This window comes from Schistocerca serialis, chromosome 11 (assembly GCF_023864345.2).
Source record: "Schistocerca serialis cubense isolate TAMUIC-IGC-003099 chromosome 11, iqSchSeri2.2, whole genome shotgun sequence".
NCBI lineage: Eukaryota > Metazoa > Arthropoda > Insecta > Orthoptera > Acrididae > Schistocerca > Schistocerca serialis.
The window spans coordinates 135468513-135484350 of record NC_064648.1 but is presented as its reverse complement, the minus strand read 5'-3'; the positions used below and the strand labels follow the sequence as shown (position 1 = coordinate 135484350).

General features: G+C 44.0%; 1 protein-coding gene across 2 annotated transcripts in view; it reads right to left on the bottom strand.

Annotated features, from left to right (window-relative positions):
- LOC126426869 (ankyrin-3-like) overlaps positions 1-15483 on the bottom strand; it is a 60335-nt gene extending 44852 nt beyond the window's left edge. The window contains exon 1 of one of the 2 annotated variants that reach the window (XM_050088904.1): positions 15384-15483. The gene's annotated coding sequence lies outside the window, so the exon portion shown is untranslated. Of the gene's footprint in view, positions 1-8598; positions 8689-15383 lie in introns of those variants that run through there. The other variant, XM_050088905.1, reaches the window with a different exon arrangement.
- Positions 15484-15838: the final 355 nt, after the last annotated feature.

Sequence of the window (15838 nt, the reverse complement as noted above, 5' to 3'; positions counted from 1 at the left end):
GACAGCACTGAAATTCTAGTTTACCCCATTTTTAGTTTGTTACTGGCAGTAAGATTTGTTTCATTTGAAAAATTGCAGGTACAGAAAATACAGTTTCTAAGTATTATTACAATCTGTATTGACGAACAGTACGAGACTCTGGCTTCCAATTCATTCTGTGAAAACTGCACGTCAATATCACATCCCATTTCCATAATATTTGCAGTGCAAGTTTGAGATGGTTCACCCTGCAGTCGCCATACAGAGCACCACAACATATAAAGCAAGAGAAGAAAATGGTTTCAAGCCCTTGACATGTAGGCCACACAGTATTATAGATGTGTTGTGGGAGTATTGTCAGCTTGTTTTGTCATCACGTTTAATAGGGGCTACATGTCTGGGGAGGTTGAAATACATAGAGAAGGGAATGGATGGGGATAAAGAGGGATGGAAAGAGAGATGGAGCACCAAGAGATGAATAATGAGAGCCTTATAGCGTAAACTCACGAATCCAGTCACAGATGATACTCCACAGGTATGTAATTTTATTAGAAGCTGGTTGTGAGGAACGGTGTCAAAAGCTATCTGTAGGTCTAGAATTATGGAATCAACTACAGGTCCTCTGTCGATAGCAGTAATTACTTTGTGTGGACAAAAAGCCAGTAGGGTTCCATAAGAAACATATTTCCTGAGTCAGTGTTGTCCATGTGCCGATGATTCAAGGTACTTTATAAAGTTGGATCAGCCTGTATATTCCTAAATCTTACTGACTATAATGTCCGTGATATGGGTGTACAGTTTAGAGGATCAGTTGTATGTCACTGTTCCCATAATTTCACTTGCAAACCTGTATGGCACATATATTGCATACATCTCTGCCTGCACACTGTCTTCATCCATCTCCTCCTCACCCCTCTGTCTGTCTGTCCAGTCCTATGCCCTCATCATTTTCCATCTTACAACTACTCACCTACACTATCCATCTGGCTCCTGCAACCCCTGTCTCAGTTCATCTCATTCTCCCTCTACCTCTGATTATCTCCTCTATTTTCTCTCTCTACATCTCCTCCTCCTCCCTCTCACTCTGTCCATCTTTTCCACCCCCTCTCTCCATTTTCTCCTTTCCCTTTTCTCACTGTCCACATCCTCCTCCCCACTTTGTCCATAGCCTTTCCATCACTCTCCCTCTCCATCTCTTCCTGCCTCCAATCTGTTATTCCATCTAAATGTGCCCCCTCTATATATCCATTTCCTCTTGCACCCTCTCCCTTTGCATCTCCCATCCTTCCCTATCCACTTCCTCCTGGCCTCTTTCTCTTATCCATCTCCTCCTGCCACCGTTTCTCTTTCCATTATCTCCTACACCTCTCTACCTTTCTGTCCTCCTCTTCTCCGAACCCATCTCTTCTTCACTGACCACTGTGGCCGAGCGGTTCTAGGCGATTCAGTCTTGAACCATGCAGTTGGTACAGTCGCAGGTTCGAATCATGCCTTGGGCATTGATGTGTGTGATGTTCTTAGGTTAGTTAGGTTAAAGTAGTGCTAAGTCTACAGGACTGATAACCTCAGATATTAAGTCCCATAGTGCTTAGAGCCATTTTGAACCATCTCTTCTTCCCTACATTTTTTCCTCTCCTCCTGCCCATCTCTCCTACCCATCTCCTCCTATCCCCCACTCATCTACCCCAGCCGCCTCTCCTCATTCATCTTCTACTCCCGGCCACTCAGTGTTCACCTCCTCCCACTCCCATCTCTCTTTATGTCTTCTCCTGCTCCTTCTCTCTCGGTCCATCGCCTCCTATCATCTCCCCCTGCCTCCACTTACCCAGTCCATCATTTCCTGGTCCCTCCCTCAGTCCATCCCCTCCTCTATCCATTTAGAAATTCCCCAGCCATGCCCACCCACATATGTAGCCATTACTAAACATGTCGATAAAGCAGGCTGATAATATTCCCACAACAAACATATTGTGGATTGCAGCTTACACATCAGGGACTTGAAACCAATCAGTGCCCCTGATGTCATGCAAAGAAAATCGATAAACCAGGTCAGTTCTACTTTATCCCAACACACTGTTGTTCTGTACAGCCTACCCACTGTAAAACCATTTTGTACAGTCGATTAATAGGCATCACAGCAAAGCAGGTTCCTAAGACCAACCACCTCTATATGAACACAACATGCCTATTATACGGAGCAGCTGATATGGCATGAGCTGTCAAAATACGATATGGTCCATATTCCCACACCTGTCGACCTGGAAGGCTACAAGACAAGCAGTGATGAAGCTCACAGTCATGTAGTTTGTTTGTTTGTCATATTTCGGTGATATGGGTCCAGGGGTTTAATGGGAGGTCATAGGCAAACACTACAAGAACAAAAGCATCCGGACACCCCCACAACAAAAGCATCCGGACACCCCCATAAACATAAGTTTTTCATATTAGGTGCATCGTTTGCTACCTACTGCCAGGAACTCCGTATGACCGACATCTGCAGTCATTCGTGACCGTGAGTCAGCAGAATGGGGCACTCTGCGAAAATCACAGACTTCGAATGTGGCCAGGTCATTAGGTGTCACTTGTGTCATACGTCTGCATGCGAGATTTCCACAATCCTAAATATCACTAGGTCCACTATTTCCAATGTGATACAGCACAAAAACGTACAGGCCGATCTCGTCTGTTGACTGACAGAGAGCGCCTACAGTTGAAGAGGGTCGTGATGTGTTATAAACAGACATCTGCCCAGACCATCATACAGGAATTCCAAACTGCAATAGGATCCACGGCAAGTACTATGACTTAGGTGGGCGGTGAGAAAACTTGGGTCTCGTGGTCGAGCGGCTGCTCATAAGCCAAGCATCACGCTCGCAAAACTGTACGAGGTTAAATTAAAGCATGATTTCTATTGTTGTTACTGGTCTGTTGAATCTAATAAAACATGACCCAGACGTCTATCTGCAGTGGAACGTCCAGAGAAGGCAAGGTTGTTATACAAGTAAATTTGTTTACTTTTCATTAAGAATGTAGAAACGTTTGTGTCATTGTTGGTTACCATTAATGAGTTGTTTCAGTCGTTCCCTAACCTTTACACGAGTTAGTTTTCTGTACTGTTCAATCAAAGAACACAATAAAAACAGTGTATTTAAGTAAAACCATATAGGAACTGTTGTAGTTTGTATATTATTTCTGAAATAGGGATGCCTTTGAAATTTACGACGTATGAACACGCCGATATAGTGTTTATTTATGGAAAATGTGATGGCAATGCTACGGCTGAAATTAACGAATATCGCGGACGTTATCCATCTCGGAGGATTCCGAATGGACGAATCATTAGTGGAGTATTTCGAATGTTACAGAAGACAGGTTCTCCACCTAGCGTTTATAATCAGTACGAGAGCTCGACACGTGAAGACGATGATGAAGATATGGATGCTGTTCAAGGTAGCCTGTGTACGGTACACGGCGTATCTCTCAACTATTAGGCATTTCACAATGTAAGGTATGATGTACACTGAAGCACAATAATGTGTGTCTCTACCATACACAAAAAGTGCATCATTTACACCTGGGAGATCCTGCCCTTCGCTTGGAGTTTTGCAACTGGTTAAAAACTAATCGACAGTTACACAAATACGTTTTATTTATTGATGAGGCACTGTTTACTCGAGATAGTATAAACAATTTTTTTAACGAGTACGTATGGTCTGAAGGAAACCCACAAGCAACAGTGCAGCGCAATTTCCAGCAGCGATTTAGCATAGATTTGTTGTCTGGTATAATCAACACTCACTTTATTGGACCCTTCATTTTCCCAGGACGTCTAACTGGCATGTCGTATTTACAATTCCTTCAAGAAGAAATGCCCCACTTGTCCGAACATATTCCGCTTGCTACGCGACTGCAAATGTATTTTCAATATGACGGCGCGCCTCCACATTTCACCAGCGCAGATACTGCACATTTAAATGAACATTTTCCCCAGAAATGGGTTGGTCGTGGTGCTACACGTCTGTGGCCACCCAGATTGCCCAATTTAACACCAATGGATTTTCGTTTATGGGGATGGATGAAAGGCATAGATTATGATGACAATGTCAATAATCGTGAGGCACTACTTGGTTGCATTATGAATGCAATAGACGAAATTATGAACAAGTCTGTGAAACTGAAAGGAGCAACAAAATCTGTTCATACACGCGCAGCTAAATGCACTGAATTCGGTGGAGACTTTTTGAACATTTATTGTGATTGTATTGTGAAATTTTATGTACTTTGTACAAGTTTCTTAACAGCGAGCTTCGGTTTTTTTTCGGTTTAACACGAATTCACGTGTGCTGTGGTATAAATAAAAGCAGATTATGTGACACATTCACGCAGTTAACGCTTTTACCACAATTTTTCCAAAATTAAATTCTCTACAACTTCTGTTGAAAACTTTCTGCAATTGTCTGGAATTTAAAAAACAAATTAGGCCAAGTAGTTAATAAATTTAAAATTTCACGAAATTACGCCTTTGCTTCTCTGGATATTCCGGAAAACTATTGTAGATACACGCCTGGGACACGTTTTGTTAGATTCATCAGACCAATAACAACAAAATAAATGGGAATCGTGCTTTACTTTAATCTCATCCAGTTTTGCGATATCTTCATATTAGCGAAGTTGCTAAAGTTCAGGCAAAATTTTTACTAGCCATAACTCTGTATAATAGCCGTACCGTAGGTGCAACCACAACGGAGGGGTATCTGTTGAGAGGCCAGACAAACGTGTGGTTCCTGAAGAGGGGCAGCAGCCTTTTCAGTAGTTGCAAGGGCAACAGTCTGGATGATTGACTGATCTGGCCTTGTAACAATAACCAAAACGGCCTTGCTGTGCTGGTACTGCGAACGGCTGAAAGCAAGGGGAAACTACAGCCGTAATTTTTCCCGAGGGCATGCAGCTTTACTGTATGATTACATGATGGTGGCGTCCTCTTGGGTAAAATATTCCGGAGGTAAAATAGTCCCCCATTCGGATCTCCGGGCGGGGACTACTCAAGAGGATGTCGTTATCAGGAGAAAGAAAACTGGCGTTCTACGGATCGGAGCGTGGAATGTTAGATCCCTTAATCGGGCAGGTAGGTTAGAAAATTTAAAAAGGGAAATGGATAGGTTGAAGTTAGATATAGTGGGAATTAGTGAAGTTCGGTGGCAGGAGGAACAAGACTTCTGGTCAGGTGACTACAGGGTTATAAACACAAAATCAAATAGGGGTAATGCAGGAGAAGGTTTAATAATGAATAGGAAAATAGGAATGCGGGTAAGCTACTACAAACAGCATAGTGAACGCATTATTGTGGCCAAGATAGATACGAAGCCCACACCTACTACAGTAGTACAAGTTTATATGCCAACTAGCTCTGCAGATGACGAAGAAATTGAAGAAATGTATGATGAAATAAAAGAAATTATTCAGATTGTGAAGGGAGACGAAAATTTAATAGTCATGGGTGACTGGAATTCGAGTGTAGGAAAAGGGAGAGAAGGAAACATAGTAGGTGAATATGGATTGGGGGACAGAAATGAAAGAGGAAGCCGCCTGGTACAATTTTGCACAGAGCACAACATAATCATAACTAACACTTGGTTTAAGAATCATGAAAGAAGGTTGTATACATGGAACAACCCTGGAGATACTAAAAGGTATCAGATAGATTATATAATGGTAAGACAGAGATTTAGGAACCAGGTTTTAAATTGTAAGACATTTCCAGGGGCAGATGTGGACTCTGACCACAATCTATTGGTTATGACCTGTAGATTAAAACTGAAGAAACTGCAAAAAGGTGGGAATTTAAGGAGATGGGACCTGGATAAACTAAAAGAACCAGAGGTTGTACAGAGATTCAGGGAGAGCATAAGGGAGCAATTGACAGGAAAGGCGGAAATAAATACAGCAGAAGAAGAATGGGTAGCTTTGAGGGATGAAGTAGTGAAGGCAGCAGAGGATCAAGTAGGTAAAAAGACGAGGGCTAGTAGAAATCCTTGGGTAACAGAAGAAATATTGAATTTAATTGATGAAAGGAGAAAATATAAAAATGCAGTAAGTGAAACAGGCAAAAAGGAATACAAACGTCTCAAAAATGAGATCGACAGGAAGTGCAAAATGGCTAAGCAGGGATGGCTAGAGGACAAATGTAAGGATGTAGAGGCCTATCTCGCTAGGAGTAAGATAGATACCGCCTACAGGAAAATTAAAGAGACCTTTGGAGATAAGAGAACGACTTGTATGAATATCAAGAGCTCAGATGGAAACCCAGTTCTATGCAAAGAAGGGAAAGCAGAAAGGTGGAAGGAGTATATAGAGGGTCTATACAAGGGCGATGTACTTGAGGACAATATTATGGAAATGGAAGAGGATGTAGATGAAGATGAAATGGGAGATACGATACTGCGTGAAGAGTTTGACAGAGCACTGAAAGACCTGAGTCGAAACAAGGCCCCCGGAGTAGACAATATTCCATTGGAACTACTGACGGCCTTGGGAGAGCCAGTCCTGACAAAACTCTACCATCTGGTGAGCAAGGTGTATGAAACAGGTGAAATACCCTCCGACTTCAAGAAGAATATAATAATTCCAATCCCAAAGAAAGCAGGTGTTGACAGATGTGAAAATTACCGAACTATCAGCTTAATAAGTCACAGCTGCAAAATACTAACACGAATTCTTTACAGACGAATGGAAAAACTAGTAGAAGCCAACCTCGGGGGAGATCAGTTTGGATTCCGTAGAAACACTGGAACACGTGAGGCAATACTGACCTTACGACTTATCTTAGAAGAAAGATTAAGGAAAGGCAAACCTACGTTTCTAGCATTTGTAGACTTAGAGAAAGCTTTTGACAATGTTGACTGGAATACTCTCTTTCAAATTCTAAAGGTGGCCGGGGTAAAATACAGGGAGCGAAAGGCTATTTACAATTTGTACAGAAACCAGATGGCAGTTATAAGAGTCGAGGGACATGAAAGGGAAGCAGTGGTTGGGAAGGGAGTAAGACAGGGGTGTAGCCTGTCCCCGATGTTGTTCAATCTGTATATTGAGCAAGCAGTAAAGGAAACAAAAGAAAAATTCGGAGTAGGTATTAAAATTCATGGAGAAGAAATAAAAACTTTGAGGTTCGCCGATGACATTGTAATTCTGTCAGAGACAGCAAAGGAATTGGAAGAGCAGTTGAATGGAATGGACAGTGTCTTGAAAGGAGGATATAAGATGAACATCAACAAAAGCAAAACAAGGATAATGGAATGTAGTCTAATTAAGTCGGGTGATGCTGAGGGAATTAGATTAGGAAATGAGGCACTTAAAGTAGTAAAGGAGTTTTGCTATTTGGGGAGCAAAATAACTGATGATGGTCGAAGTAGAGAGGATATAAAATGTAGGCTGGCAATGGCAAGGAAAGCGTTTCTGAACAAGAGAAATTTGTTAACATCCTGTATTGATTTAAGTGCCAGGAAGTCATTTCTGAAAGTATTCGTATGGAGTGTAGCCATGTATGGAAGTGAAACATGGACGATAAATAGTTTGGACAAGAAGAGAATAGAAGCTTTCGAAATGTGGTGCTACAGAAGAATGCTGAAGATTAGATGGGTAGATCACATAACTAATGAGGAAGTATTGAATAGGATTGGGGAGAAGAGAAGTTTGTGGCACAACTTGACCAGAAGAAGGGATCGGTTGGTAGGACATGTTCTGAGGCATCAAGGGATCACCAATTTAGTTCAAATGGTTCAAATGGCTCTGAGCACTATGGGACTCAACTGCTGAGGTCATTAGTCCCCTAGAACTTAGAACTAGTTAAACCTAACTAACCTAAGGACATCACAAACATCCATGCCCGAGGCAGGATTCGAACCTGCGACCGTAGCGGTCTTGCGGTTCCAGACTGCAGCGCCTTTAACCGCACGGCCACTTCGGCCGGCACCAATTTAGTATTGGAGGGCAGCGTGGAGGGTAAAAATCGTAGGGGGAGACCAAGAGATCAATACACTAAGCAGATTCAGAAGGATGTAGGTTGCAGTAGGTACTGGGAGATGAAAAAGCTTGCACAGGATAGAGTAGCATGGTGAGCTGTATCAAACCAGTCTCAGGACTGAAGACCACAACAACAACAACTCTGTAACTAAACATTTGCATATCTTCGTGCATCACCCTGTATATGAGGACTGTACGGCAGTATTCCAGCAGATCTGTACTCCTTCAGTTGTCGGATCTGACAAGTTTGCATCGAAAGTAGCATGCGCTCGGGAACCTGTTTCTAGTGCACACAACATGTAACAATAGTTAGTGTGACCTGTGGCGCCATTACGTCGACTGTGCCGTAAGAATCAGTAGCTGCTGAAATGCGTAGATGATGGGAATCGGTACCGGAATGCATATCAAGAGTTGTTGCGCTAGAGGTCGTAGAAACATTTGAGAAAATTGTGTTAAAACTCGGTACCACCTCTAGCCAGTCTCGTTTTCACAGATACCGATATTAAGGAGGATAACATTGAGAACAGGAGACCGTCAAGTTGAGGAAAGTGATACGCACAGCACGTCGCACAGTGCTGGAAGAAACACATAGAGACTTACCAGATGTGTGAGTTCTGTTCTGTGCCGCTGCAGCCAGTGTAGTGGGCTGTCGCGAAGACCGCCTTTTATCCTTATCTTGGGCACTGCCGGACTACTCTGTCTGCAGTCTGCCCTCTGCTCCAGAACCCCTCCCCCTCTCATCCCTTGCCCCCCCACCCTCCTCCAGCGCTTCCTGGTCAAACTTCCTCGGCGTCCGACGTTCGAAGTATTCTTGCGCAACGTCTCACAGCACTGACCTCAAGGGCACGTGATAATTATGGCAACCGCCCTGCTGCTCATTCTGACCTCGCGGCTTCTTCCAGTACGACTCCGTGTTAGCCAGGTACCCGCTCACCGCAGGTGCTCACATCAGAGCCTGTTCCAGTCCATCCCCTGACAAGCACGCCATGAGGATGCAAATATCGTCAACACTGCGTGTACCCTTGACAGTGGCCTCCATTCGGCTACGAAGGAAATACGCGGATTTCGTATGATATGCACCAAATGATGACTACATCTGTAGAGCTACTATTCGGGCGTGAGCTGCGATCACACGCTGTTCCAGGAACTCGCAGACTCGCATTTCTATGGGACTAAGATCGATAGATTTAGTGGGGCTATTAAGATGTGATCGGGTTCCTGAGCGTTTGTCAAGAGGGGAATGTATCCATTCAGTCCTGTGAATGTGGCTGTTGTAATCTATCGAAATGGGAGTGTGTACAGCATGCTCATCAGGAAGTGCAGAAGTGAGTGGTAAGGTGGTAGAACAGTAAGCTGGGCACATGGGCTTCTGGAGTGGAATGTTGGCCTCATTTGTGGACACAAAAATTTATTCTCACGACGTTAATTAAAACAGAGCACTGTTAACAACACAATGCTTAATTAGCATTTGCAAATGGGGATGATCTACACCGGTTATTCAATTGAATAAAAGCAATGAGAATAATTCAAAACATGATTTTAAAGAGAAACAGCCTCATGGCCACAACTTTAAATTAATAAAAAATTACTTTACACAAATGTAACCGTATCATAACTACAGTTCTGAGCTCACTAATCACTTGTGAATATGAAAAATTACAATTTGTAAAAGCTATTTGCTTTCAAAACAAATACTCAAATAGCAAGGTCTCATAAACACGTGAATTAACTATTATGGAAAACAATCGCCAATATGATGTTACAATAGCCTGAAAGATTTATACAGCAATCAGCACCCTCTCGACGTTTGGCGTTCACATCGGCCGCGCGTCTGAATTCCGTGCTCGAGAGCTCAAGTGACACCAGCAGGCAGGAGGGCCTGCACAAATCAATAACGGCTTCTAGATCACACAAACCCAGTATTAATACACAGTTCACTAAAATCCTAAAACCAACAGCCAAGTACTGGGTAGCGCCAAACGCTGGACGAGATGTTAAACGTTATAGTGTGCCAATCCCAGTTACTGTTAAAGCAATAGTTCATTACACAGCCTCCAATGACGTCAAATTTCACTTGATAAATTTATAAACCACAACTAGCTCAAGGTGATAATGATCAGACAATCCGCACACATCGTTAAAAAGCAAAGCGCCATTTGAAGATGCAAAGTTGTTACTACTACAGTTGCCAACGACAATGAAGTTGGCAATTCCAATTTAGATTGGCGGCTCGAGTTTTATACAGAGAATAAGCTTTCACTCATAAAATTGACGACTTACCGTATTAACAATAATAGTAATAAAAGGAATCGCCGAATATCGGCCACACTTGTAAAGCAACAGAACCAGGGCACAGTGCAGTTAGATGGACTTGCAATACCAAGTATCCCGGACCCACATCCAAGTGGTTTAAGGAATGATTAGCGGAAATCAAAGAGGCTACACGGAGCAATGACTAGTTCTACGACAACTGGCTCACCATTTACAGTTAGTCCAGCAGATCGCCGTTAACTTGCACGCCAGGGTAAATCTCCGCGCTCTCCTCGGGATTCCAGACAGACCCGACTCTTTCAACAGAGCCCGTGTTGGCCGGTGACTGCTACCGCCAGACCCAGGCGCCGGAGTGTCAACACGGTGCGTCCCCGCAGTACACGGAGCGCTGACCGGCTGCTCGCGGCGCCCCGCGCGCTGCCTCCTTCCCCCTGTCACTGCCTCCTCTCCTCCAGAGCCGCGGCCGTCCCAATTAGAGGATGCTGGCCAACCTGGACGCCTCAAAGTGCGTAACATCGACAGAGAAACTATCCAGCCGAGAGCATGGCAGGTAGCCACGGCTCAGTAACGGCAACACCTGGACACAGAGAGTGTACCAAAGTACACACGGTGGTCCACGTTCACAGTAACCTGAATGAACGGGCCTGAGTAACGGTACACGAAACACCGCGAAAGCTGACTGAGCCGCTTCCAGCGTGAACTGCAGCCTCCACACGTACCGGGCAGAGCGCCTCGTTGCTTCTTCGGTGCACTCAGGGCCTCGCGTCATCTGACGAGGGAGCAGACCTGTGATACGTCGGGCCAAACGGCACACCTCCAGCCGGCTACTGCCCAGTTCCCGTGCTGTCTGGCACAGCTGAAGACCTGCAGTCTCATGTGCTGCTGGCTACCAACGCTAAATGTCCATTGTATACGGTTCTATTAGCAAAGTTCACTCGCAAACTTGTCGAAATGGCCATACATACAGTGACAGCAGCAATCAATAATAGGTTTGGTGCCTGCTGTCATTAACGGGGTGTGACACTCGTCTCGCTTTTTACGATCACTATTCCCACGTCGCATTACGTGGAGGTGAGCGTTAAGACACGTTGGGCAGTCCGCTTTGGTATACACTCAGATCAGCCACCTTTATTCAAGTTGTAGTCCAACCTCATTATACAACTTCCCTTGATTGTTTCTGATAAGGTCGTCAGTCTTTTAATTTCTGTATAACTACAGCAATCTATAGCCATTTGAACGTAATTACTTTATTCAAGCCTCGTTCTCCTCCCACAACTCTTACCCTCATTGTCCACGTATCTTTCCACAATGAAATTGACAATTCATTATTGCGTCAAGACGTTTCCTATCAACCAGTTTCTTCCTTTAGTCAAGTTGCGTTATAAATTTCCTTTCCCCCAAGTCAGTTAAGTACTGCCTCACTTAATCAAATGAAAGTATATGGTTCCAGAGATCTCTTCAAGTCTGAAACACCTGTGATATATATATATATATATATATAGACTGGAGCGATGAATGAAAATTCGTACCAAGGCCAGGATTTGAACCTGTGTGTCGTGCACTCTAGGCAGATGTGCTGGTTCGCACGCCACCCTGCTATAGTGGGTTTGCAGAACAGTGTGCACTATCACTGCATGCCTCCCTGTTCAATTCAAATTCTCGTTCCTACCATGCGGCCTGAGGTGTGAATATGGATTTGGTGTGGGGAGGCAGGTCCTCTAGGATAGTCTGTGCAGTTGTACAAAGCCATTGTGCCAGGGTGGCGTAGTGGTTACTGCTTTTCCATAGTGCGAGGGAACCTCATTTCAAATTCCTGCCTTGGTACAAATTTTCATCTGTCTCTACTGTCTTCATCATTTGTTATTCAGTCCATCATATATTCAACATTTTTTTAAATAGAACCGTGCTGTAAAAGTTTATATTCACTTCTTGTCTGATCTGCTAATCATCCACGATTTACTGCCAAACAAATACCTACATGTCATACTCCCTAACACTTAAACTGATATTACACCTTTACAAACACCCCGTTTTCAGTATTACTTTTCTTGCTATTGTCAGTCTACACTCTATTCCCCTGAACTACAGTCTTCATCAGTTATTTTGCTATCCAAATAGTAAACATCATCCACTACTTCTAGTGTCTCATTTCCTAACCTAATTACCATGGCACTGCCTCATGTAATTCTGTCACACTTAATTGTCATTGTTTACTAATCTCGATGTTCACCTTATATTATATTATGAAGTCGCTATCCATTTATTCCAAGTGCTCTTCCAAGTCCTTCGCAACCCTGATAACATTAGGATGTCGTAAACATAGTTAAAAGTTTTTATTTTTTCACCCTGATCTTTAATTACCTTCCAAAATATCTCCTGATTTATCTTCAAATCTTGCTCCACGTACAGACTCAATAGAAGCGGCGATTGTTTACAATCCTGTCTCTCTCCATTCTCGACACTTATAACCACCTTCTTGTTTCTGTACTCAATGTGAATAACCTTTCACTGCGTCCAGTATCTGATCAAAACTATCCAGACACAGTGGCTGAAAACGACGTACAAGTTCGTGGCGCCCTCCATCGGTAATGCTGAAATTCATTGTGGTGTTGGCCCACCCCTAGCCTTGATGACAGCTTACACTCTCGCGGGCAAACCTTCAATCAGGTGCTGGAAGGTTTCTTGGGGAGCAGCAGTTCATCCTTCACAGAGTGCTGCACCGAGAAGAGGGGTCGATGTCGGTCGCTGAGGCCTGGTACGAAGTCAGCGTTCCAAAACATCTCGACGGAGTTCTATACGATTCAGGTCAGGACTCTGTGCAAGACATTTAATCCCGGTTATTGTCGTGTAACCACTCCGTCACAGGCCGTCCATTATGAACGGGTACTCGATCGTGTTGAACGATGCAATCACCATCCCCGAATTGGTCTTCAACAGTGGGAAGCAAGAAGGTCCTTAAAACGTGTAGTCCTGTGCTTTGATAGTGCCACGCAAAACAACAAGGGGTGCAAGTCCCCCTCCATGAAAAACGCGACCACACCGTAACACCACCGCACTACACGTGCTGGCAGATGTCGTTCGCTGAGCATTCGCCATTCCCACACCCTGCCATCGGATCGCCACATTGTGTTCCGTGATTCGTCACTCCACACAACGTTTTTCCACTATTCCATGTTTACGCTTATTACACCAAGCGAGGCGTCATTTGGCATTTACCGTCGTGATGTGTGTGTTATGAGCAGCCGCTCGACCCTGAAATGCAAGTTTTCTCACCTCCCAGCTAACTGTCATAGTACTTGTAGTGGATCCTGATGCAGTTTTCATTCCCTGTGTGATAGTCTGTATAGATGTGTGCCTATTACGCATTGCGACTGTCTTCAACTGTCGTCAGTCTCTGTCAGTCAACAGACGAGGTCGGCCTGTAGGCTTTTGTGCTGTACTTGTCCCTTCGCGTTTCCACTTCAGTATCACATCGGAAACAGTAGACCTAGGGATGTTTAGGAGTGTGGAAATCTCGCGTACAGACGTAAGACGCAAGTGACACGCAATCGCCTGAGCACATTCGAAGTTCGTGAGTTCCGCGGAGCCCCCCATTCTGCTCTCTCGTGATTTCTAATGACTAATGAAGTCGAAGGTATTGAGTACCTGGCAGTAGGTGACAGCACAATGCACCTAACATGAAAAACGCACGTTTTTGGGGGCGTCCGGATACATTGGGTCACGTTGTGTATATTTCATCTCAGTGTCATTGAGAACTGGAAAAGGTATTTCAATCAACATTGTAAAAAAATTTCCCTAAATCTACAAACGCTATAACAATGTTTGCATTTCTGTTCTAGAGAAAGTCGCAAGAACTACATACTGGTATTTCCTTGGAACAGATGCTTATCTCCCATGACATGGGTTTTGTCACTTTTTCCATTCTTCCATAAATAATTCGTGTGAACATATGGTGACTGTGCCTCACTAAATTTGTGGATCTGTAGAATTTTCACTTGTCAGCACCTGCATTATGTGGAATAGGAACTCTCACATTCTTCCAGTAGTCTGAAGATATTTCGCCTGGACCCGTCAACACTGATACTGACTGATGATAACTGGAAACACGTTGACTGGTCGGACAAGTCTCTTTTCAAATTGTATCTGGCTTGACGCCGCCTCATGAATCCATGAGCCCTGCATGCCAGCAGAGGTCTGTTCAAGCTGGTGGAGAATCTGTAATGATTCAAATGGCTCTGAACACTATGGGACTTAACTGCTGAGGTCATCAGTCCTCTAGAAGTTAGAACTACTTCAAACCTAACTATCCGAAGGACATCACACACATCCATGCCCGAGGCAGGATTCGAACCTGCGACCATAGCTGTCGCGCCGTTCCTGACTGTAGCGCCCATAACCGCTCGGCTGACTCTATAATGGTGTAGGGCGTGTGCAGTTGGAGTGATATGGGACTCCTGATACGTATAGATACGACTCTGGCAGGTGACACGTATGTGAGCATCCTGTATGATCACCTGCATCCATTCACGTCCATTGTGCATTCCGACGCACTTCGGTGATTCTAACAGTACAGTGCTACACCACCACACATCGAGAATTGCGACAGAGCGGCTGCAGGAACACTATTCTGAGTTTAAACACTTCCGCTGGCCACAAAACTCCCCAGACATGAACATTACTGAGCATATGTGGGAAGCCTTGCAGTGTGCTGTTCAGAAAAAATTTCCACCCGTTCGTACTCTTACGGATTTATGGACAGTCCTGCAGGATTCATGTTGTCAGTTCCCTCCAGCACTACTTCAGACAATAGTCGAGCCCATGCCACGCCGAGTTGCGGCACTTTTGCGTGCTCGCGGGGGCCCTACACGAAAATGGGCAGGTGTACCAGTATCTTTGGCTCATTCAGTATATATGATGCAATTAAGACTTTTTGTAATTTTGCTGTAACAGCTGTAGATATGGTAATGTTAATAGCTGATCTTCCCAAAACCTATATATATTTCCAACTGAGAAAAAACAAATATAATATATCATATTTGAGTAAAATAAATTATCTGAAATGAATGGACTTAATAGAATGAGAGTGATTAAATGTAACAACGTGAAAATCATACCAGTGTAATAGACACATCATCAGACATGTGGAACTCCTTTCGTAGAGGAATGACAGTCGAATCGTTTAGTTGTGGTTTCGCAGCTTGCTTTGAAACCACTGGCCAGCTGCACTGATGAGTGACTGTCCACCAGGAAAACACTCAGGCGCTCCCTGGACGCGTCGCGGGTCAAGAGCGGAAGGGTCGCCAACGATAGCGCGGGCATCGCCTTCACCAGAGCGTGCCGTGTTGCGACGAGATAACACGAAGTAAAGGAGAGATCATTTCTTATTGCCGTTCTAATGAAAATTCGAATGGCAAAAACCAAAAGAACAGCTTTAGAATAAGAACAAGTGGAGCAACGAAGCCAATGAAAAAAAGGAAAAGTTATGACATTTTCCAAGAAGGAAATTAGAAGCCATCATTGCTGACGTCAAGCTGCTGTTGAGTTATGGAACACGTTACAGGCTCGCGTA